This window comes from Hippopotamus amphibius, chromosome 1, assembly GCF_030028045.1.
Source record: "Hippopotamus amphibius kiboko isolate mHipAmp2 chromosome 1, mHipAmp2.hap2, whole genome shotgun sequence".
Taxonomy (NCBI): Eukaryota; Metazoa; Chordata; class Mammalia; order Artiodactyla; family Hippopotamidae; genus Hippopotamus; species Hippopotamus amphibius.
Window position 1 is genome coordinate 34,771,459 of NC_080186.1, and position 25,124 is coordinate 34,796,582.

Below are 25,124 nucleotides of genomic sequence, written 5' to 3' on the forward strand. Positions count from 1 at the left end.
GCATGGAAAGCATGGCCAGGGAGGCATGGCCAGGACTAGTGCAGGACTTTCAACACATCATTTCATTGAATTCTCCCAGCAACCCCAGAAAGGTGGGGTTATTAAATATTATTATTATTCTTTTACAGAAGAGAAAACTGAAGCAGAATGAAAGCAAGTTTAATAGAACAGGCACTAGAACATGATAGACCCTGATTCAAAATCTATTTGTGCCCTTAGAATATGTGAGTCCTTGGGCCAGTTCCTGTCTCCACTGGGCCTCAACTTCCTTGTATGTAATATGCAGCTGATACCACTTTCCAGATGTTGTTTGCCCGGACCTGGTTCAAGATCTGTACAAGGTCAGTGCTCCATGGTCAACTGGTAATTATCCCTATGTCCAAGGTGTTGCTCTGGTGGGGAATGGAGGAGGGTTAGGATTTGCCCAAGGTAGTTCAGTAAGGAATCATGGTGTGACTCAAACATGGTTTGACTGACAAGTGGGGCACAGGGGTTTGGGAGGTAAGAGGGGAATCAGCATGAGGCCTTCAGTTCTTGGCATTTCTACAAGGTGACCAGGTACCAACCGCCTCTCCCCTGGGCTGGTCATACCCCCAGAAAGCTGGAAAGGAAATAGGTTAGTATGCCTCCCCTATCAGTGTGTGCTCCTGCTCTGTCCCCAAGGGCCTCTTCCTTGTGGGGTTCTTGTTGACAACGTTCAGAGAATCCCATCTTGGCATCCCCACCAGGGACAGGGATGGTGGTGGCAGGAGGCAGGAGGATGGCCCTCCCCCCACTCTCCCAGGAAAGCCTGGTAAGGAAGCAGGGCCATAAAGCCTCAGCATCTTGGTCTGTTGGGAGGAGCTTGGGCTGGCTGAAGCTCCCTCCATCTGCACCTGAAGACCTGGCAAGCAAGGCCTTCAGGATCCAGGGCTGGCCTGGCCAAGTGCAAAGAGTTGCACAATGGAGAGAAGGCAGGGTGTTCAGCCTTCCGCCTCGCAGAAACCTAGCACTTTCCTGGAGACTGAGCTGCCTGGAATCCTGGCTCACTGGGCTCAGTTGCCCTGGGCATTTCCTGTTCAGTCTTTCCCTTCAGAAGTAGTGACAGTGCCTTCGTGACTTGTTTCTGTGGATACCTGAGGGGTGAGATGGTCACTGGGCTTGGGGTTCTGGGTGGGATCCAGGCATCTTGGGGCCAGAAGTCAGAAGCAGAGCCAGGTCACTCAGTCACTGGGTCCTCTCTGTGCTTACGTGCCAGCATCCCTCTAACCCCGATAGTATCTTGTGCCAAACCTCAGGAAGCTGACCTTGAGGAGCAGATGGGGGAAGTTTGCATTCTTTACCCCTCCCACTTGGAGCCTGTTCACCAGAAGAAGGAGCAGATAATGATTAAGAGTTGGCTCTGAAGCCAAACTGCCTTGGTTCAAATCCCAGGTCCTTAACACAAAGCGTATAATTTGGAGCGAATCATGCACTTTTCTCTGTGACTTAGTTTTCTTTTTTATTTGTAAGAATGGAGGTACTAGTACTCACCCAATGAGTTGTTGTGAGGATGAGATAAAGTTAGTGTAGCAATGCCTGGTACACAGAAATTGTTAGTTAAACATTAGCTATTATTATTACTGAAAGGCAGGTTATAATCACCCTTTTATTTACACTTTATTATAGATATCCCAAGTTAATTAGTGGGAATAAAGTTAACGTGAGAGGGAAAAAGTTTTCCCAAGATATTAGACCTCAACCTTTATATCAGAATCCTTTAGGATCGCTAAGGTTATAACTTGACAATAAGTAAAAGGGGCTCTGAGAAATAAAGCATCTAATCAAGGTTTGGGAGTGGGAGATGGTGGAATAGGTCTGGGAAGGCTTTCTGGTGGGAAGCTGAGCTGAGTGCTAATGTGGGAATAAAGGTTGGATGTGTAGCAGAGTGTGTGGGGGCAGCAGGGATGCAGGGGTTGGTGCTCTCCCATGCTAGAGACCTAGGCAAGGGTCTGAAGGTGTGATAGAGGTAGAGACATACATGAAGCTGGGCATGCTTGTATGGAGACTATGCTTGTGTGGAAACAATGTGACGGGGGACAGAGGTGGGTGCTGAGGCTGAAGACGTCTGCAAGGGGCAGATCATTTAGGAAGGGCTCTGTGCATGTGTCTAATGTGGTCGGGCATTGGGAACCCTTAAAGGGTTTTCAGCAGGAGACAGACAGGACCAGTGTTGTATTTTGACCAATCACTTGCAGTAGTCCTTATGGAGAATGCATTAAAGGAAAGAGTCCAGAGGCAGGGAGATCAGGGAGGGGCTTGTGTAGGATTTTGGGTGAAAAATGCTGGGCTCCTGTCCAGGGCAAAGGATGGATGGCTTTGAGGGATGTGTGGGTGGTCCATGGGTCAGGTGAGGATGTGGGGACAGGGATAGTGAAGACTGAGGATGGCCTGATGTCTCCTGTGAGTCTTTACCCTCCCCATTGTTGTATAAGAATATACAACAATGTTTTTATCTATTATACTTTTGGTTGAAACTTGGGTAGTTCCCTAGTTTAGGCTATTTTGACTAGTGTTTTGAACATTTTTGTACATGTCTTTCCTAGAATGTATGTAAGTGTATATAAGTATGTGGGGATATAGTTAGGAATAGAATTGCTGAGTAATGTGGAATGCATATGTTCAACTTTAAGAGAAACCACTAAACCTTTTCCAGAGGAATTTTACAAATTTAATCTCTCATCAGGAGTATTAGAAAGTTCTGGTTACTCTTGCCAACACATGTATTTTTCATTTTAGCCACTCTGGCGGCTGTGTAGTGCTGTTGCACTGTGGTCTTAATTTCAAATTTCTAGATGACTAGTGATGTTGAGTACCTCTACACTTGATTAATTACTCTTTAGATAGACTCTTTTGTGAAGTGTCTTTTTAAATAATTTACCATTATTCTATTGGGCAGCCTTTTTTTTGTTTATTTATATGAGTTCTTTATTCTGAATACAAATCTTAAATTCTTCATTTTAATATAATCTGTGTATGTAATTATATGTAATTATGTATAGAGTTATTTGTAATTGTCTATATATATAATTATATAAAAATATATAATTTATCCTTTTTTTCTCTATAGTTAGTGCTCTTTGTGTCCTGTTTAAGAAATCTCTGCTTATTGCAAGGTGACATAGATATTTATCTGTATTCAATTCCAAAAAATTTTATTGTTCTATATTTACCATTTAAATCTACAATACATTTGGAATTAATATTTGTGTACCATGTGAGGCAGGATTCAAAAAAAATTTTTTTTCCTGTGTGAAGATCCACATGATCCAGCAGAATTTGTTGAAAAGACCATGCTCACCCCATTGCATTGTAGGATCAACTTTGTCATAAGTCAGGTGACTATATATTCATGGGTGTTCTGGACTTTATTCTGTTCCATTGATCTATTTGTTTACTTTTGTGCCAGTTTCATACTTGCTTAGTTATTGCAGCTTTATAGTAAATCTTAATATCTGGTAAGTCCTCCAGCTTTGGTTTTTTCCTTCAAGATTCTTCAGAATTTCCTTATAAATGTTGTAAACAGCTTGTCAATTTTCTTAGAAAAAAATGCTGGGGTTTAGATCAGATTGCATTGAATCTATAAATCAATTTTGCATCCTTATAATGTTGAATTGTCCAACCCATGCATGAACATGGCAGAGTCCTCCATTTACTTGGGTCTACCTTAATGTCTCTAAATAATGTTTTTCTACACATATTTTATTAGCGTTATTGCTGCAAGTTTTGTTTTTAAAATACTTTTATAATAAATAAGATGTGGCATATATATACAATGGAATATTACTCAGCTATAAAAAGGAATGAAATGGAGCTATATGTAATGAGGTGGATAGACCTAGAGTCTGTCATACAGAGTGAAGTAAGCCAGAAAGAGAAATACAAATATTGTATGCTAACTCATATATATGGAATCTAAAAAAAAAAAAAAAATATTGTACTGATGAACCCAGTGACAAGACAAGAATAAGGATGCAGATGCAGAGAATGGACTGGAGGACATGATGTTGGGGAGGCGGGGGGTGAAGGGGAAGCTGGGACGAAGTGAGAGAGTAGCATAGACATATATATACTACCAACTGTAAAATAGATAGCCAGTGGGAAGTTGCTGTATAACAAAGGGAGAGCAACTTGATGATGGGTGATGCCTTAGAGGGCCAGGACGGGGAGGGTGGAGGGGAGTTGTGGGAGGGAGGGAATATGGGGATATGTGTATAAATGCAGCTGATTGACTTTGGTGTACCTCAAAAACTGGTACAAGAGTGTAAAGCAATTATATTCCAATAAAGAGCTTAAAAAATACTGTTATAAATTATCTTCTAGTTTCTGGTATAGAGCAACATGTTGGATTTTTGTGTACTTATTAATTTCAGTTTGTCCTTGGGTTCTTTTAAATTTTCTACCTATACAATCAGGTGTTCTGCAGATAATGACAGTTTCGTGTCTTCCTTTCCAATCCTTTGGTCTTTTATTTCTTTCTCTTCACTTATCTCACTGGCTAGGACCACTAGTACAATAGTTAATAGAAATGGTAATAGTGAATGGTTTTGTTTCACTTTTAATATTAGCGAGTAAGTTATCAGTATTTCACCATATAGCATGACCTTTGCTGTAGGTTGCTTTTTTTTTTTTGGCACACGGGCTTAGCTGCTCCGCAGCATGTGAGATCTTCCTGGAGCTGGGATCGAACCCGTGACCTCTGCATTAGCAGGTGGATTCTTAACCACTGCGCCACCTAGGAAGCCCTAGGTTGCTTCTTTTATTGGAGATAATAATTATCACAATAAGAGAGTTCCCTTCTATTTCTACTTTGCTAAGAGGTTTATTTTCAAACTTAATTGATTGCTGACTTTTATCAGATGCTTATTCTATATCTATTAAGTTAATCACATAATTTTTCTTCATTTCCATTAATCAGATGAATTACATTGTTTGCTTCTCTAATGGTAAACCAACCTTGAATTCTTGTAACAAAGCCAATTTCATTGTGATATATTATCCTTTTTAATATATTGCTAAGTTAAATTTCCTAATATATTGTCAAGGAGTTTCACAACAACACCAATGAGATTCATTTATGAGTTTTCCTTCTTGTAATGTCTTTGTTATTTTTTGTTATTGAGTTTATTCTGGTCTCATAACATGAGATGGGAAATTTTCACTCTTTTCCTATGCTTTGAAAGAGTTTGTTATGATTGGTATTATTCCTCTCTTAAATGTTGGAAAAATTCACCAATAAAGCTGTCTTGGTCTAGATTTTTCTTTCTAGGAAGGTTTGAAATTATAGATTCAGTTTTTTGGAAAGTCAGTGGACTCTTCTGACTTTTAGTTCTTCTTTATCAGTTTTGGTAATTTTTATTTTCATTTGTCCATTTTGTTTAGTTGTTAAATATGTTGTTATAAAATTGTTTGTAATTTTTTAAATTAGCTTTTGAATGACTGTAGGATCTATAGTAATGTTCCCTTTTCACATCTGATGTTGGTAATTTGTGTTTCATTTATTTTTCTTTATCAGTCTTGCTGAGGATAAATATTATTTCAAAGTTGAACTTTTGGCTCTGTTGATTTTTTTCCATTGTAAGTTTGTTTACCATTTCCTTGTCTTCTGCTCTTATCTTTATTATTTCTTTGCTTCAACTTATTTTTGGGTTTGATTTGGAGCTCCTTTTCTAGCTTCTTGAGATGAAAGTTTAGCTCATTAATTTTTAGCCTTTTAAAAATATTCAAAAATATGCATTTAAGGCTATAAACTCCCCCTAAGCACTGATAATGTTTTATTTTCATAATCATATATTTTAACATATTTTAAAAAAAATCTAAGTTCCATTTTGATTTTTTTATCCCATAAATTATTTAGAAGTGTATACTAATTTCAGAGGAGTCAGGTAATTACCCATTATATTTATTTTGAAATTGATCCCTAGCCAATTTCAAGGTTTAGAGAGTATACTGTGAATGATTTTCATCCTTTGGATTATTTTGAGCTTACATTTGTTATGCAGCATATAGTCAAAGTTCACAAATGTTTCATGAAGCTACATTTCTTTTGGTTAATATTTGCATGGTATATTTTCTTCCTAGCACGTCTATAGCCTTATATTAAGGTGTATTTCCTTTTCCCCCCAGCTTCATTGAGATATAATTGATGTAACATTGATTAAGTTTAAAGTGAACAACATGTTAATTTGATATTTTATATATGGCAGAATGAACAAGGTATGTTTTTTGTGAATAATATGTAGGGTTTTTTTTAAAGACAGTTTGAAAATATGCATTTGATTAAAATTTTTAGTCCTTTTGCATTTAAAGTAATTACCTACATATTTAAGTTCCACTTTTTTTTTATTGAGCTGCCTATTTTGTTTGATTTTTTTCGCTCTCTCAAAAGAGCATTATTTTGGAATAATGAACATTTTTATTAATTCATTTTCTCCTATTTTAGCTTGTTGGAGATACATTATTCTTCTATTGATTTTCCTAGATATTTTAACGTAAATCTTTTACTTATCAGTTTAATGCAAGTGATTAGTTTTACAATTTTTCCAATTATGCTAAATATTTAGAACACAAACTCTATTTACCCCTTCCATTTCTTATGCTATTCTTACCATAATCTTTACTCTTTCATTTGTTTAAATCCCAGAAAACTTTATTATTGGTTTATATTCATTGTTAATTTATATTTATCCGTTCCTTGAGGGAGTCTTCATTCCTTTTTGCCTTTTTGTGTTTCTGTCACTTTCTTTCTGCCTGAAGAACTCCCTTGAATACTCTCACTTTTTGTTTGTCTGAAAACGTTTTTATTTCACATTAAAATTTTTTTCAAAAACTTTTTTTGGAAATAAGTTATAAACCCTCAGAAAAGCTGAAAGAATACTACAAAGAAATTCTGTATGTCCCATAACAAGATTTACTAATTTTTTAGCATTGGTGTTATAATTTCCAGAACTATTTGAGAATAATTTGCAAATATCATGTTCCTTTACCCTTTTAATACTTCAGGGAATAGTTCCTAAGATGTAAGAGAATAAGGATATTCTTTTTTATATTGATGGTATCAATAGTTATCAAATACAGGAAATTTAACATTGATACACTATCAAAACTAATCTAATTCATATTTCAGTTCTATCAATTGTAAAATTACTGTTATTTATAGCATTCGCCCTTCCAGGATTATGTTTTGAAATAGGTGTTATATATATTTTTTAGTCTCCTTGCATGTATTATAGATTCTGAACCTTTCTTTCTTTCTTTTTTTTTTTTTGAAGATCTAAATAGATTTTTATTTATTTATTTATTTATTTATTTATTATTTTTTGCGGGGTACACCAAGTTCAATCATCTGTGTTTATACACATATTCCTGTATTCCATCCCTCCCTCGACTCCCCCCCCCCACCCTCCCTGTCCCACTCCTCAAAGGCATCTTCCATCCTAAAGTTGAACTCCCTTTGTTATACAACAACTTCCCACTGGCTATCTATTTTACAGTTGGTAGTATATATATGTCTGTGCTACTCTCTCACTTCGTCTCAGCTTCCCTTTCACCCCCCACCCCCCCAAACCTCGAGTTCTCCAGTCCATTCTCTGCATCTGCGTCCTTATTCTTGTCTTGTCACTGAGTTCATCAGTACCATTTTTAGATTCCGTATATGTGAGTTAGCATACAATATTTGTCTTTCTCTTTCTGAGTTACTTCACTATGTATGGCAGACTCTAGGTCTATCCACCTCATTACATATAGCTCCATCTCATCCCTTTTTACAGCTGAGTAATATTCCATTGTATATATATGCCACATATTCTGTATCCATTCATTTGTTGATGGGCATTTAGGTTGCTTCCATGTCCTGGCTATTGTAAATAGTGCTGCAATAAACATTATGGTACATGTTTCATTTGGGATTATGGTTTTCTTTGGGTATATGCCCAGGAGTGGGATGACTGGATCATATGGTAGTTTTATTTGTAGTTTTTAAAGGAACCTCCAAATTGTTTTCCATAGTGGCTGTACCAACTTACATTCCCACCAACAGTGTAGGAGAGTTCCCTTTTCTCCACACCCTCTCCAACATTTGTTGTTTCTAGACTTTGTGATGATGGCCATTCTGATCGATGTGAGGTAATACCTCATTGTGGCTTTGACTTGCCTTTCTCTGATAATAAGTGATGTTGAGCATCTTTTCATGTGTTTGTTGGCCATCTGTATGTCTTCTTTGGAGAAATGTCTATTTAGGTCTTCTGCCCATTTGTGGATTGGGTTATTTGCTTTTTTGGTATTAAGCTTCATGAGCTGCTTGTATATTTTGGAGGTTAATCCTTTGTATATTGTTTCGTAGGCAACTATTTTTTCCCATTCTGAGGGTTGCCTTTTAGTCTTGTTTATGGTTTCCTTCGCTGTGCAAAAGCTTTTAAGTTTCATGAGGTCCCATTCATTTATTCTTGATTTGATTTCCCTGATTCTAGGAGGTGGGTCAAAAAGGATGCTGCTTTGATGTATGTCATAGAGTGTTCTGCCTATGTTTTCCTCTAGGAGTTTTATAGTGTCTGGCCTTACATGTAGGTCTTTAATCCATTTGGAGTTTATTTTTGTGTATGGTGTTAGGAAGTGTTCTAATTTCATTCTTTTACATGTTGCTGTCCAATTTTCCCAGCACCACTTATTGAAGAGGCTGCCTTTTTTCCATTGTATACTGGTGCCTCCTTTGTCAAAGATAAGGTGCCCATATGTGTTTGGGCTTACTTCTGAGTTCTCTATTCTATTCCATTGATCTTCCTTTCTATTTTTGTGCCAGTACCATACTGTCTTGATCACTATGGCCGTGTAGTATAGTTTGAAGTCAGGAAGCCTGATTCCACCAACTCCATTTTTCCTTCTCAAGATTGCTTTGGCTATTTGCAGTCTTTTGTGTTTCCATACAAATCGTAAGATTTCTTGTTCTAGTTCTGTGAAAAATGCCATTGGTAATTTGATTGGGATTGCATTGAATCTGTAAATTGCTTTGGGTAGTACAGTCATTTTCACGATGTTGATTCTTCCAATCCAGGAACATGGTATGTCCCTCCATCTGTTTGTGTCGTCTTTGATTTCCTTCATCAATGTCTTGAACTTTTCTGCATACAGGTCTTTTGCCTCCTTAGGCAGGTTTATTCCTAGGTATTTTATTCTTTTTGTTGCAGTGGTGAATGGGAGTGTTTCCTTAATTTCTCTTTCTGCTCTTCTGTTGTTAGTGTATAGGAATGTAAGAGATTTCTGTGCATTAATTTTGAATCCTGCTACTTTATAAAACTCATCAATTAGTGCTAGCAGTTTTCTGGTAGAGTCTTTAGGGTTTTCTATGTATAATATCATGTCATCTGCAAAGAGTGACAATTTTACTTCTTCTTTTCCAATTTGGATTCCTTTTATTTCTTTTTCTTCTCTGATTGCTGTGGCTAAAACTTCCAAAACTATGTTGAATAATAATGGTGAGAGTGGACACCCTTGTCTTGTTCCTGTTCTTAGAGGGAATTCTTTCAGTTTTTCCCCATTGAGAACGATGTTGGCTTTTGGTTTGTCATATATGGCTTTTATTATGTTGAGGTAATTTCCTTCTATGCCCATTTTCTGGAGAGCTTTTATCATAAATGGATGTTGAACTTTGTCAAAAGCTTTTTCTGCATCTATTGAGATGATCATATGGGTTTTATCCTTCAATTTGTTGATATGATGTATCATGTTGATTGATTTGCGTATATTGAAGAATCCTTGCATCCCAGGGATAAACCCCACTTGATCATGGTGTGTGATTTTTTAATGTGCTCTTGCATTCTGTTAGCTAGTATTTTGTTGAGGAATTTTGCATCTATATTCATCAGTGATATTGGTCTGTAATTTTCTTTTTTTGTGACATCTTTGCCTGGTTTTGGTATCAGGGTGATGGTGGCCTCGTAGAATGAGTTTGGGAGTGTTCTGCCTTCTGCTATATTTTGGAAGAGTTTGAGAAGGATAGGTGTTAGCTCTTCTCTAAATGTTTGATAGAATTCACCCGTGAATCCGTCTGGTCCTGGGCTTTTGTGTGTTGGGAGATTTTTAATCACTGCCTCAATTTCTGTACTTGTGATTGGTCTGTTCATAGTTTCTATTTCTTCCTGGTTCAGTCTTGGAAGATTGTATTTTTCTAAGAATTTATCCATTTCTTCCAGGTAATCCAATTGATTGGCATATAGTTGTTTGTAGTAGTCTCTCATGATCTTTTGTATTTCTGAGGTGTCCGTTGTTACTTCTCCTTTTTCATTTCTAATTCTGTTGATTCTCATCTTCTCCCTTTTTTTCCTGATGAGTCTGGCTAATGGTTTATCAATTTTGTTTATCTTCTCAAAGAACCAGATTTTAGTTTTATTTATTTTTGCTTGCTTCCTTCCTTTCTTTTTCATTTATTTCTGCTCTGATCTTTATGATTTCTTTCCTTCTGCTCACTTTGGGGTTTCTTTGTTCTTCTTTCTCTAATTGTTTTAGGTGTAATGTTAGGTTGTTTATTCGATCATTTTCTTGTTTCTTAAGGTAGGACTGTATTGCTATAAACTTCCCTCTTAGAACTGCTTTTGCTGCATCCCATAGGTTTTGGGTTGTTGTGTTTTCATTGTCATTTGTTTCTAGATATTTTTTTATTTCTTTAGTGATTCCTTGGTTGTTTCAGAGTGAATTGTTTACCCTCCATGTGTTTGTACTTTTTGGAGTTTTTTTCCTGTAATTGATATCTAGTCTCATGGCGTTGTGGTCTGAGAAGATGCTTGATATGATTTCAATTTTCTTGAATTTGCCGAGGTTTTATTTGTGACCTAAGATCTGATCTATCCTGGAAAATATTCCATGTGCACTTGAGAAGAAAGTGTAGTCTGTCATTTTTGGATGGAATGTCCTATAAATATCAATTAAGTCGAGATGGTCTAATGTGTCATTTAAAGCTTGTGTGTCTTTATTTATTTTCTGTTTGGATGATCTGTCCATTGATGTAAGTGGGGCGTTCAAGTCTCCCACTATTATTGTGTTACTGTCGATGTTCCCTTTTATGGCTGTTAGCATGTGCCTTATGTATTGAGGTGCTCCTATGTTGGGGGCATAGGTATTTACCATTGTGATATGTTCTTCTTGAATGGATCCCTTGATCATTATGTAGTGTCCTTCCTTGTCTCTTGTAATAGTCTTTACGTCAAAGTCTAATTTGTCTGATATGAGTATTGCTACTCCAGCTTTCTTTTGACTTCCATTTGCATGGAATATCTTTTTTCATCCCCTTACTTTCAGTCTATATGTATCCCTTGGTCTGAAGTGGGTTTCTTGTAGGCAGCATATAGAAGGGTCTTGTTTTTGTATCCATTCAGCCAGTCTGTGTGTTTTGGTTGGAGCATTTAATCCATTTACATTTAAGGTGATTATTGACATGTGTGTTCCAATTACCATTTTCTTAATTGTTTTGGATTTGTATCTGTAGGTGTTTTCCTTTTCTTGTGTTTCCTACTTAGAGAAGTTCCTTTAGCACTTGTTGTAAAGCTGGTTTCGTGGTGCTGAATTCTCTTAACTTGTGCTTGTCTGGAAAGCTTTGGATTTCTCCCTCAAATCTGAATGAGATTCTTGCTGGGTAGAGTATTCTTGGCTGTAGGTTTCTCTCTTTCAGGACTTTCAGTATATCCTGCCATTCCCTTCTGGCCTGCAGAGTTTCTGTAGAAAGGTCAGCTGTTATCCTGATGGGTTTTCCCTTATATGTTGTTTGTTGCTTTTCTCTTGCTGCTTTTAATATTTTTTCTTTGTTTTTAATTGTCATTAGTTTGATTAATATGTGCCTTGGTGTATTTCTCCTTGGGCTTATTCTGTATGGGACCCTCTGTGCTTCTTGGACTTAGTTAATTTTTTCCTTTCCCAAGTTGGGGAAGTTTTCCACTATAACCTCTTGAAATATTTTCTCAGACCCTTTCTTTTTTTCTTCTTCTTCTGGGATGCCTATAATTCGAATGTTGGTAAGCTTAATGTTATAACTGAGGACTCTGAGACTGTCTTCTATTCTTTTTATTTTTTTTTCTTTTTCCTGCTCTGTGGCAGTTATTTCCCCCATTCTATCTTCCAACTCACTTATTCGTTCTTCTGCCTCAGTCATTCTGCTGGTTATAGCATCTAGAGTATTTTTAATTTCAGTTATTTTGTTATCCATTGCTGTTTGTTTTTCTAAGTTCTTATGAACTGTTTCTTGTACCTTCTCTATTTTGTTATCGAGACTTTGTATCATTTTTACTGTCATTACTCTGAATTCTTTTTCAGGTATTTTTCCTATTTCCTCCTCATTTATTTGGTCTTGTGGGTTTTTTTTCCTGCTCCTTTGCCTGCATGGGGTTTCTTTGTTTCCTCATGCTTGTCCAAACTTTTGGGGTTGCTTGTCCTGGCGATAGAGGTGTTTATAGAAGACTGTCCAAGCCTCAGACTAGTGTCCAAGTGTTGGGTTAAACAAATACTAAGTCTAGGAAACACATACATGTATAAGACCCACAATTACTGAATCCATTAGGACATAAGGTTCTGGAAAGACCTGACAGAACCCCAGTATGCTATCAGATATTCAAAGAAAAACCCAACAGAAATTGACAACTGAAACAGAACACATCAGAAACAAAAGCAAAAGCAAACGAACAAACAAATAACACCTTACACATACAAACACTAATCCAGGGAGGTTTTTTAAGCTAGGATCAAATATAAAAAAGAGCTAGAGTACCACCAGACAGAATGGAGATTCTCAGAGTGAAATTAGGCAATTGTACTAAGAACTAAGATAAAGACAAAAACCTAATATTAAATACCAAGGCAGTGTGTCATCTGGAGAATAGAGCAAGGAGTCTGAACAGATCGATAGTGTTGCTTATAAGTATGTTAAGATAAAATAAACTAAAAATGGATGGGAGAAAGGGGAACAGAAGAGCATAGTGTGATTGGAAATATGCAAATAAAAAGAAAGGAATAGAAATGTATAAAAGATAGGGATGAAAGGAAAGTATGAGAGATGTATTGTCCGTACTACCAAAAACTTAGCTAGAAATAGAAGTATATAAAAAGGCAAAAAAAATAGAATAAAAAATAACATTCAAAATTATGTTATAAAAATTTTAGATCCCTTAGGAGTAAGATCATAATTAATAAAGGAAAAGAAAAATCCAGAACTGATCCCAGAATGGACCAGTTCAATAGGATTGATACTAATATTTCTTAGAGTCTCAGCTATGTGTCCTTCTACTCGCCTTGGGTTTTTTTGCATTATTCTGTGGCCAGCAGAGCTTCCTTTATTGTTCATCTGTAAGCTTCGGTGTGTGGGGAGGGAGAGGGTACGATAGTGGCTCCTTTCCCTGGGAGTGAGTGAGCAGTGGTGCACTGTTGTTTCAGTGGGGCTTGGAGTTGCCTGCTGCAGAGGGACGCCGGTGGCTCAGGTGTAAACAGAAAGTCTCAGAGTTGGGCCTCTCTTGGGTTTTTTTTTTTTTCTTCTCTGTAACCTCCCTGCTTCCGGGTTCCAAGGGGTTTTAATCCAGCCCCGCCCAAGTGCCCGAGGGTACTTATTATCCCTGAGCACCTTAGGTGGCCTACGGGGCGTCTCTCCTCTGCCTGTTGCAGAGGCGCCAAAAGAGAGAGAGAGTCTATGCCCACAGCTCCTCCCCCCTGCCTGTGAGCCTACAGCATCCAGTCGCCATCATGGCCAGGCAGCTCCCGGGGCAGGCACTCCTCGCCGCGGACCTCTTCCCTCCTGTCCTCTCAGTCCGTCACCTTACTGGCAACAATTTTTCTCACCCTGCACCAGCTCTCCAGTTCCCACACTCCCACTCCTGGACCCTCTGTTCAGCCGTGAATCGATGTCTCGGTCCAGGAATGCTGAGCTGCGGTGCAGACCCTCCATGTGTTTCTCACTCCCTCCCATCTGCCACAGCTCAGCCGCTTCACCCTCTTTGAGCCATCGTAGATGCCTCCCTACCAGTTATGTCAGGATCCTTGCAGTCCTTTCTGGTGTCTGAGGTCGTCTGCTGGTGTTCAGTTGGTTCTCTGTGGGAATTATTACGTCTTTTGGTGCATTCTCAATACATCTGTGGAGAGGGATGCATTCCACGTCCCTCTACATTGCCGCCATCTTTTTCTCCCCTCTGAGCCTTTCTCTGTCTTTCATGATAGATATTTTTTGAAGATTAGAAGCTAACTATTTTATAGAATATTCCTCAATTTAGGTTCTTATGATATTTCTTCATGATTAGATTCAGGTTCTGGTTTTTTTGGCTGAAGTAATACATAGGTAATATAGTGTTAGGATTTCACATGTGAAGATACATTGTGTTTATCTGCTCCTTATTGGTGATATGAATTGTAATCACTCAGTTAAGATGTTGTCCAGTTTCTCCACTGATAGCTACTACTTTTTACTTTTGTAATTAATAATTACTTTATGGATAGATAGCTTATAAATATGTAATATTCTGTTTCTTATCAAACTCACTCCTCATAGATGTAATAGCAGTATCAGTTAGGATCCTGGCAGGAGACAGAACACATCAGTAATATGAATAGGGAAATTTAGTATACAGAATTGGTAACTAGTAAAAGGTAGATAAGAGATAAAAGAGAACTCTAAGAGATCCAGAAGTAACAATCAAAAAAAAAACAAAAACAAAAAAACCCAAAAAACCAGCTGATACCTAATGCCTGAGAAGAGTACACACTGAAGGCACTAAGGATTTAGGAGATACATTTCTCCCTCCTCCTTCACCTGACACACTTCCTTTCTCCCCTAAAAAAAGATTGAGCTCAGACTTTTACAAAGAGGGTGTGATTCTCAATGGAATACACATCTGCTACTGAGGGTGGGGGTGGAGGCACAGACCAGAGTGCCCATAGAAGTGACCACTGGGTGGCGAGAGCATGTGTGCCCTGAGTGTGACTGTGTGTGGTCCACACCAACCCACTGGCTCTCCAGCTGAGTAAGTGAGAAAGGAGGATTGAAGCCCAACATAAGTGCCTTCCTGCTGCCATCATCACATTGCCCTTCCATCAACCTCTATTGATAATGCCTCCCCTGTCAGCTGCCAAAGGAGAAATGTTTACAGGGTGAGGAGAGGCTTGGAGCACATCCAGACAAATGATCTCTAAGGCAGAGGGGAAGGCCACCTCTGCAGGTTCGGGGACTGGAGCGGATGTGGTGTGAGTTGATTGTTGCTAGATACTTGAGAGATAAGTTTGTCCACTGAAGGATGGGGAATAAGACTGGGGAGATTGCAAATGAGCATTTTATTGCTATTTAGTGTTGTAAGGCATCAGATAAGCATATACATTTCCCTGACTCCTCATAAAAACCCTGAGAGGTGAGTATTATTAGCCACATTCTAATGAGGAGAGGAGACTGAGGCTCAGAGAGGTTAAGTCACTGGTGTAAGGCAGAATGTGAGCAGTGGATCCACAATTAACATCCTAGCCTGCCTTCCTCCAGTTTTTACTAGACTATCATATTTTAGATGACATTTAAATGAATGTGATTCTCTTATAGGTCACCATGTGGATGCCTCCAGGGCAGAACCAAAGCTGGGTTTCTGAATTTATCCTGCTTGGCTTCTCCAGTGACCCCACGACAAACAGGATCTTCTTCATTGCCTTCCTTCTCCTTTACCTGAGCTCAGTCCTTGGCAATGGGCTCATCGTCACCCTGATATGCCTGGATATGCATCTCCACACTCCCATGTACTTCTTCCTCTGTATCCTCTCCCTGCTGGATATAGGCTCTGTCACCACCACCATGCCCCTGATGTTTGTGCATCTTCTCACTCAATCTCAGACCATCTCCTTTGCTGGCTGTTGGCTACAAATGTATGTGTTTAGTGCCCTGGGCCTGTGTGAGTGCATTGTCTTTGTAGTCATGGCTTATGACCGATTCGTGGCCATCTGTTACCCACTGCGTTATACTGTGATCCTTAGCTGGGGCCTGTGCACACGGCTGTCAGCTGGGACCTGTGCCTGTGGTTTCTTCTTCTCTCTGATCCATACTTTTCTCACCATGAGGCTGCCATACTGTGGGCCCAACATGGTCAACCACTACTTCTGTGAGGGTCCCTCAATATGAAGCTTGGCTTGTATGGATACCCGCCTCATTGAGATGCTAGACCTAGTTATCAGTGTCTTCATGGTTGTTGCCCCACTCTCCCTCATTGTGGCCTCCTACATCCGTATTGTCCAGGCCATTCTCAAGGTCAAGTCCATACAAGCCTGCTGCAAGGCTTTTTCCACCTGTGCTTCCCATCTGACCATGGTCACATTCTTCTATGGTCCAGCCATCTACATCTACATAAGGCCCAATTCAAGCTATTCCCCTGAGCACGACAAGCAGATCTCACTGGTTTATAATGTCTTCACTGCCCTGCTTAACCCTGTGGTCTACACTCTGAGGAACAAGGACATTAAGAGGGCTTTCCTCAGAGTGATGGGGAGGGGAACAAGTACCTGGTGAACGGAAGACAGGAGGGGCCTGAGATGGAATGTCCAATGTTCAGGAAAGGGACACCATCTGTAAAGCACGAAACCAATATTATACATTTGAACCAACATAGTACTTGTTCAGTGGAGCAAATGTAGTACATGAAACCAACACAACCGTTTTGATCAACTTGCTACATTGTGGTGCAGTGAGAAATAACACCATAATCTTACTGGTTTACAACAGCAAAAGTTTGTTTATTGCTTATGTTCTATTTCAGTTGTAGGAGACTGTGGCCTTCGGCCAATGGACTCTTGGATCCAGCCTGAGGGAGGAGGCTGTATCTGGTACATGCCACTCTTCTAACAAGAGAAAGGAGCAATTGACAAAATACATGATGACTCTCAAAGCTTCTGCTAAGAAGTAACACACGTGTCTTTGCTCACATCCTATTGACCAAAGCAAGTCCTGTGTTTAAGCCTGCTGCCAAAGGGCAGGAAGTATTTTCTTTCCATAGAGAAGTAATGCAAGTCACCTGGCAATGGATATGGATGTATATTCCCCCTACAGTGAGAGCAGCAAGTAATGATAATATAATCTACCACGGTGGCACTGGAACCAATAGGATACACGTAAACAGCATAAACATGGTAACAATAAGTGGCATGGTACGTGGACACGGTAGAAGATCAAGGTGATGTAGGCAATCAAAGTGGTACATGTAAACAATAAATCTGTGGCCAACACTGAAAATTAAGCCAATGGTATAGGGAACCAACATATCCCACAGATCTGACTTGGTGCATGGAACCAATGTGGTTCATGGGGCTGACATGGTATAGTCTGTACTGTCTTGTGGAAGGACACAGAATCCAACATTAAGTGACCCAGGTTCTACTCCTAGTCTTGCTAACTTGTTTTGTGACTTTGGGCATTTTACTTCTTTTTTCTGGATTTTACTTTACTTATCTGTAGAATGAGCACCGCAAATTAAAATGTCTCCAAGACCTTGATGTCTCTAAAATTTTGTCACAGTAAGTGCAGTGCATGAAACTCAAATGTAATAAACTTGTGAATCTTCTGTAAACCCCAAGATGAATTAGGAAACCATAGAAGAATAAAAGTTGTTGCATGTTTGCTGCCCATTTGGGCAACACATATAGTAGCGCCTCTTATGCTTCGAAGGAACCTAAATGACCTATGAGGCTTTATAAGAGCCCTGGGCAGAGTTAGCATGGGCATCCAGCTTTCTTTTGGGCTTCCGTGATGGCCCAGTGGTCTCGGGGATGAGTCGATTCCAGTTTTTCTTGAGCATCTATTAAGAACCAACCAGGACTTCCTAGGTGGCGCAGTGGTAAAGAATCCGCCTGCCAATGCAGGGCACACGGGTTCGAGCCCTGCCCTGGGAAGATTCCACATGCCATGGAGCAACTAAGCCCGTGTGCCACAACTATAAAAAAAAAAAAAAAAAAAAAAAAAGAACCAACCAGTATCAGACCCCGTGGAACCTAAGACAGATACATGGAGAGATTTACAGTCATGAAATTACAATACCACAACCCAAGAAGATGCCACAGTGACCTGTGGAGACTGATGACCTCATAGAAGTGAGGTTCTCTCAGTGGGTGCTGGACACAGAAGACCAGACTACACCTCACTCCACTCCCATCTACCACTGCATACCTTAGCACTTTGTCAGCCCTCTAGAGTTTATAGTCATGGAGAGAGGAAGGGAAAGTTAAGAAGTTTGATATATTTCTCCCACCAGTGGAATGGTAGGTTGAAATAGAAATTAAGCCTAGTTACTTAAAAATGAAGTTGTAAAACTCCCAGGAAACAAATGATGTTTTGTGATACAGAAGGATGGAGGAAGGAAACCTACTTACCAAGAGCTGACAGGTAAGGTCTTGGTCAGGAATTAAGATTTAGCTGATATTTGAGGAGGAGAAAGAGTATCCCAGGGAAACAACCAGGAGAAGGGCACCTATGGCAAGAGGACACCAAGTAAAAATGCCTCAAGTCAGGAAAGAACTTTGCATTGTCTGCAAAGCTGGAAGGAGGCTTTTGTGGTCACAGGAATGTGAGCAGGTGAGGTAGAAATAACATTGAGAGGTAGGCAAAGGTCAGTCCTGAAAAGCCATAAAAGAAGTGTTTAAGTTAAGCACAGTGGGAAGGCTTAGATTCTTACTGGGGACGTGATACGGTTTTATGGGTGATAAGCTCCACTGTGGGTGTGACTTGAGGTGCCTGGAAAGGAGTGGAGGAAAGGTCATTGGGGATGAGAATGTTAGGGAACTTACAGGCCAGGAGTGAGAATAGAGAACTTCCCTTTTGGAGAGCTATAGGGGATGTGGCATCCCAGGGAGAATTCCAGGTTCAAGATATTGGGACAGGTGGTTGCTGGGGTTGAAGTTGAGAAGACAAAGAGAGGGAGAACTGGGGAAAGGGAGAAGCAGGGATTTGTGCAGTTGGGGAACGAGCAGAGGGATTAATGAGAAATGAGAGTCTGGGAACAATAAATGACTAGAGGGTTGTGAATTTCTGGTGAGACTGAGATTTTGTCTCTAGTACTTAGGTGCAAATTTGAGTGGTGGTATAGTTCTAAAGCATTTACTGAGAGATGTAACAGGGCTGGGCTAGGCAGGACATTTGTGTAGGTGAGTACTGCTGCACTGATATTATGGTGAAGTTCCAGGCAGCAGTTTCAGAATGTTTCAGGCAGAAAGTGAAGGGTCCCATGGGCTGCTGGGGTGTTCCCTCCATCTGGGGAGGGTGTAGGGAGCTATGTGACTGGTTAGGACTTGCCAACTATTGAGAGCTTCCCGTTTCTTGCTTTGTGGGGAACAGGGTTGACTGAATATTTTGGAAGAGGTCTTCCTGGCTGTTGGAGTTCCTTCCAGAAGGTGCAGAGTCTATCTGGTGGCTCTTGTGCAGCTAGAGTCAGGGACCAGGGTAGTGGACAGGTGAGCCTTGTGGGTAAAGTGTGATGAGGTTTTATATGTCTCTCTCCTAGGACAGATTGTAGCAGAGTTTGTAATTCAGGATGATAATAGATTTTTATCTTAAAGGTAAACAACCTATATTTTTAAGAACCAGGGATGAGGTATGGGGTAGAGGAGAGAGGGTGACACAGTATTTTCAGAAGAATGGCTTGGGAGTACTGATGAGGGGGTAGGATTGAAGAGGAACACTTAGTAGGGGAGACCTAGGCATGATTTTTAAAGGTGCTAGATTTGCATGGTGGCAGTGATGGGGAGATGCTGAAAGATGTGATGAGGAAAGAGGCAAGAGCAGGTGATGGCTTGGGTGTGTTGGTGGAAAAGGGAGAAATCAAGGAACCTACCAACCTTTTAAGGCAGCTTTACCACCGTCTCTGCTTCCCTGCAGTTCACTGATGGGCGCCGTTGATTGTCAGCTGTCATCAGTGATCCGTGGCACTACTGAAAGGAAGTCACAACCCCTGTCCTCAATGGAATTTGCCGTCCACAAACCAGCAGTTCTTAGGAAGCCTATAGGTACTTAGAGGTGGGGTTAAAAAACGTTATATTAATTCTCTATTAATTTGGTTTCTATAAGGGTTGTTGTTTTTGTTTTTTGTTTTTTCACTTCCTCTCCCCAACTGTTTCCTTAATGAAAGATAATGGCAGACTGGGTCTTGGCTGCCTGTCTGGTGAGACTCAGGTCAGCCATTTGGGGGAGATGCTTTGCTGCTAAACTGAAATGTCTGCCTCCCCAAATTCTTTGCCCTTTTGACCCATCCCTGTACTCATGATCTCAAAGTTTCTGTGTGGGCAGATTGGTAAACATCCGCTTATTGGCTGTTCTTGTACAAGAAACTTAAGTTCCCCACCTCTGTTTTCTCTTTTGAGAGTGAATGTTATTGTAAACCATTGAAACAGAGGAAAGAGTCAAAAATCACAAGAGATTACCTTGCTGAGCCCTATGCAAATACAACTGGAAACTTAGATGAAATGGTAATTTCTTAGAGAGATACAGATTACCAAATTAAACCTTTTAAAGACAGAAAGTTTAAACACACTAATTTCCATAGGAAAATGCAAAATCTAGAGAAAGGTATTAAGTAACTACCCCACAACAAGATTCAAAGATTGGTGGCAGGAAAGGTTGGGAAGGGGGCAGACGTATGTGGATGCATTTCCTCAGATTTGTGTCCCACATGAATGTTCATGAAAGGGTATCAGCTGCAGAGGGGACAAATCAGGTGGAAAAATGATACACTCTGTGGGTGTCAGTCAGCCTTCTCCCCCAGACACTTGTGCAGTGGGCACACGAGCAAAATGTCCATGGTGGTAGGGCTGGAGGCTATGCACACGGGCTCAACAACGTGGACTTCCCCTTACCAAGGATGACCTGGCGACCACCACTGATGAGTGCTTCATCTGCAAATAGCAGAGACCAACTGCGTGGCACCATTCCCCAGGAGAGCGGGCAGCCGCCTGTGGCAGTTTAATTACATTGGATCTCCTTCATCAGGGAGGGGACAGTGATTTGTCTTCACAGGAACAGATAGATTCTAGATATGGATTTGCTCTCCCTGCCCATGAAGCTTTTGCTAGCATCGTTACCTGCGAATTCACAGAGTGCCTAATGCACCATCAAGGCATTCCCCACAGCATTGCCCCTGATCAAGGAACTCATTCTACAGCTATGGGCTCATAATTATAGAATTAACGGCCTCAACTAAGCTGCAACACTTAGAAGCGGCTGGCCTAATTGAAAGGTGGAATGGCTTATGAAGACTCAGTTATGGCCATAAGTGGACAAAAACACCTTGAAAGAATAGGACCCTATCTTACCTGTTGCTTTAAAGTTAAGTTTATGTTTTGACTAGAAACCACCTGGCACTGTTTCCCCCATAGCCAGAATGCATGGACCTGGGAATCAAACAGGGAAAGTATGAGTGGATTCTCTCACTATTACACCCAATAACTCACTCACAGAATATTGGTTCCCTTTCCCAGGGACTCTGAGCTCTGCTAGCTTGGAGATCCTAGTCCCCCTGTAGGGAGTGTTTCCACCAGTGGACAAAAAACAATGGTCCCACTGAATTGCAAGATGAGATATGAATCTGGCTGGTTCTGTTCCTTACACCACTGAACCAGCAGGCACAATAAGGAGAAAATCTACTGGCTGGAATGAAAGATGCTGAGTACTGATGGAAATTGGGGTATACTGCTGCACAGCTGAAGCAAGGAGGACTATGTTTAGAACTCTCAGGATTCTCTGGGGGCCATTCTTAGTACTTCCATGCTCAATAGTAAAGGTTAATGGAAAACTGTAGGTACCTAAAAACAGGCAGGATGACTGAGGACAGGGAACCCATCAGTAATGAAAATTTGAGTAATGCAGTAGGTAAATCATCCAGAAAAGCTGAAGTTCTGACTGAGGACAAAGAATGGAAGATTGAAGAAGAAAGCCATAGATATCAAATAGGATATCATGGCCACTTACAAAAGCAAGAACTATAGTCATCTGCATATTTTCTTTGTATATTAATACACATGTTTATTTGTATCTAATAATCATTCTCTTATTACCATTTATAAATTACTTTATGCAGATATTATTGGAAGTTAACTTTATAATGGTGACTTTAGGTAGCCGAATATTCAATGAGATTGAGCTGAGTTTGAAGAGCACTTAATGCAACCTGTGAGCTTCCTTGTAAGAGGAAGAATTTAACAGTAAGATTTTTTAAAATTCATTGACAAAACTTTTAAAATTTATTCATCATGAGTATGACATTTTGAGGAAAGCACCAAAAGTATAGTTGATATGCAGAGATGTGAGTCTAATTGTATGATCTAGTGTAAATTATCAAATAGATTAGGTCCCTGATTCTTTTTTCATCACCAAGTTGTTTGCTCTGAAACTGGTCATGTGCTCCTGCAGGTCTGTTCCTTGAAATACAGCAATCATATTTCTTCTGCTTTCGCCTCATTCCCCAATCCTCCTCCACCAAAGAGAAATCTGTTACTTTGTATATTCAGTTCAAATAAAAAAAAAGTATGTAAGGTAGTCCTAATTTTGCAGAGTAGTGTAGGACGATAAGAATGACCAGCTTGCTGAATTCATGCAAAGTGATTTTAATAAATGTTGACAAAATTTATTAAAGGTATGTGTGGGTGATGCACAGATCTTCTGTGCCCTCTTCAGACCCGCCACCCTCCTGGCATCTTTATGTGTTCACCCACCTGGCAGCTCTCCAAACCCTGCAGTCTAGGGGTTTTATGGGGATTTCACTATGTGGGCCTGATTGATGGAATCAGGGGCCATTGGTGATAAATTCAATCTTGAGCTCCCCCTCCCTCCCCAGAGGTTGGGTGGTGGGGCTGGAAGTTGCAAGTGTCAAACCGAGGCTTGGTCTTCCCTGGGGAGCAGACCTCATCCTGAAGCTGTCCAGAGGCTGCTAAGAGTCATCTCATTAGAACAAAAGACCATCCTACCACCCATATCACTTAGGAAATTACAAAGGATTTAGGAACTCTGTATCAAGAACTAGGGCACAGACCGAATCTGCTTCTATATCACAGGTCACCCCCTGGTCATTCACCATGGATTTCTTTTTTAAAACAATTATTTAACTGAAGTATAGTTGACTTAAAATGTTGTGTTAATTTCTGCTGAATGGCAAAATGATTCAGTTTATACATATACATACATTCTTTTAAATATTTTCCACTATGGTTTCTCACAGGATACTGAATAGAGTTCCCTGTGCTATACAGTAGGACCTTGTTTGTCCATTTAACCTGTAATAGTTTGTAGCCGCTAATCCCAAACTCCTAACCCTCTTCCCCCTTGGCAACCACAAGTCTGTTATCTATGTCTGTGAGTCTATTTCTGTTTCATAGATGAGTTCATTTGTGTCATAGTTTAGATTCCACACATAAGTGATATCACTGAGAAAGTGTTTATCTTTCTCTTTCTGACTTATTTCACTTAGTATGATAATCTCTAGGTCCATCCACATTGTTGTGAATGGTATTTTTTGTTCTTTTTTATGGCTGAGTTGTATACATTGTGTGTGTGTGTGTGTTTGTGAGTGTGTATACATATATATATACACACACCCCACATCTTCCTTTCCATTCATCTGTAGATGGACATTGAGGTTGCTTCCATGCCTTGGCTATTGTAAATAGTACTGCTATGAACATTGGGGTGCACATATCATTTCAAATTACAGTTTTTGTCTTTTCCAGATATATGCTCAGGAGTGGGATTGCCGGATCATATGATAACTCTACTTTTAGTTTTTTAAGGAAGTTCCAAACTATTCTCCATAGTGGCTGCACAAATTTACATTCCCAGCAACAGTGTAGGGGGGTTCCCTTTTCTCCACACCCTCTCCAGCATTTGTTATTTGTAGCCTTTTAAATGATGGCCATTTTGACCAGAGTGAGGTGGTATCTTATTGTAGTTTTGATTTGCATTTCTCTAATAATTAGTGATGTTGAGCATCTTCTATGTGCCTGTTAGCCATCTGTATGTCTTCTTTAGAAAAATGTCTACTCAGATCTTCTGCCCATTTTTTGATTGGGTTATTTGTTTTTTTTTTTTTTTTGATGTTAAGTTGTATGAGCTGTTTATATATTTTGGGTATTAACTCATAGGGATATTTTGAATATTAAATGGGTTATTGTTAAGTGAAGCACGTAAGAAGCGATACATGTAATGTTCTGCTATTATTATTATCATTGCTGTCGTCACTGTTATTGTTTTATTGTTGGGGTCCTCACCATTGTTGTTACTATCCTATTAGCTTCTCTGACTTATGTGCACTTTCATTGACTCACACAGAGTTGCAGCCTTGGGGGATACAAACACCTATGAATCAACATGTTGAGGGCATGCACGATAAGATACCTGCAGTTAAGTAATTATTACTGGACAGATGGACAGCTGTTTCTTCAGATTCCTAGAGAACGGATCAGAGGAGGGAGCCTGGGGTCCGTGGAATGGGTCCATGGCTGGGAGGCAGGACTTCTAGGTTCTAATTTCCTACACTAACTCATGTGGGCCAATGACATTCCTTCTCTGAGCTTTAACTTTCATGGCTGTAAAGAGAGTAGGGAATTGGATATATTGACCTTAAAAGCCCCTTCTGACTTAGAGGGCAGTGAAGTGACCAAAAACCAGCATCAAAGACTCCCTCAGGACTTGGCCCATGACAAGTGCTCAGTGAGCATCTATCACTGTTACTGTCATCTTCTGTAGAACGAGGACCATAATACCTCCCTCCAAGGAGTGCTTGGAGGACCTGCTGAGAAAATACACATGAAAGTGATTTGTATGTGAGGACATCCCAGAGGACCACTAAGATGACCTTGATCATTAGTAGCATCACCACCTCCTGCCATTTCCCTCAGCTCCCTCCCCAGACATGAACCCAGAAACCTTTCTGGGGCACCTGTGTTAGCAAATGAGAGCTAATTCCACAGAGTCCTCCCAGAGGCATTCTCAGCCTGGGGCCAATTACAGAGAGTCCCTGGTTGTTAGGACAGCCACAGCCCTAGCTTTTCCCTTCTCGTCAGCCTGCCCTCTTCTCCTTGAGGCCTGTGGGCCCATCTGGCTCAGAATTAAGCATCCAGAGTCCTGTCTTCTTCCTCATGCC

At 40.0% G+C, this 25,124-nt stretch overlaps 1 pseudogene; it reads left to right on the top strand.

Moving 5' to 3' along the window:
* The first annotated feature begins 210 nt into the window (after positions 1-210).
* On the top strand, positions 211-16,519 carry LOC130856937 (olfactory receptor 2A12-like; annotated as a pseudogene).
* Positions 16,520-25,124: the final 8,605 nt, after the last annotated feature.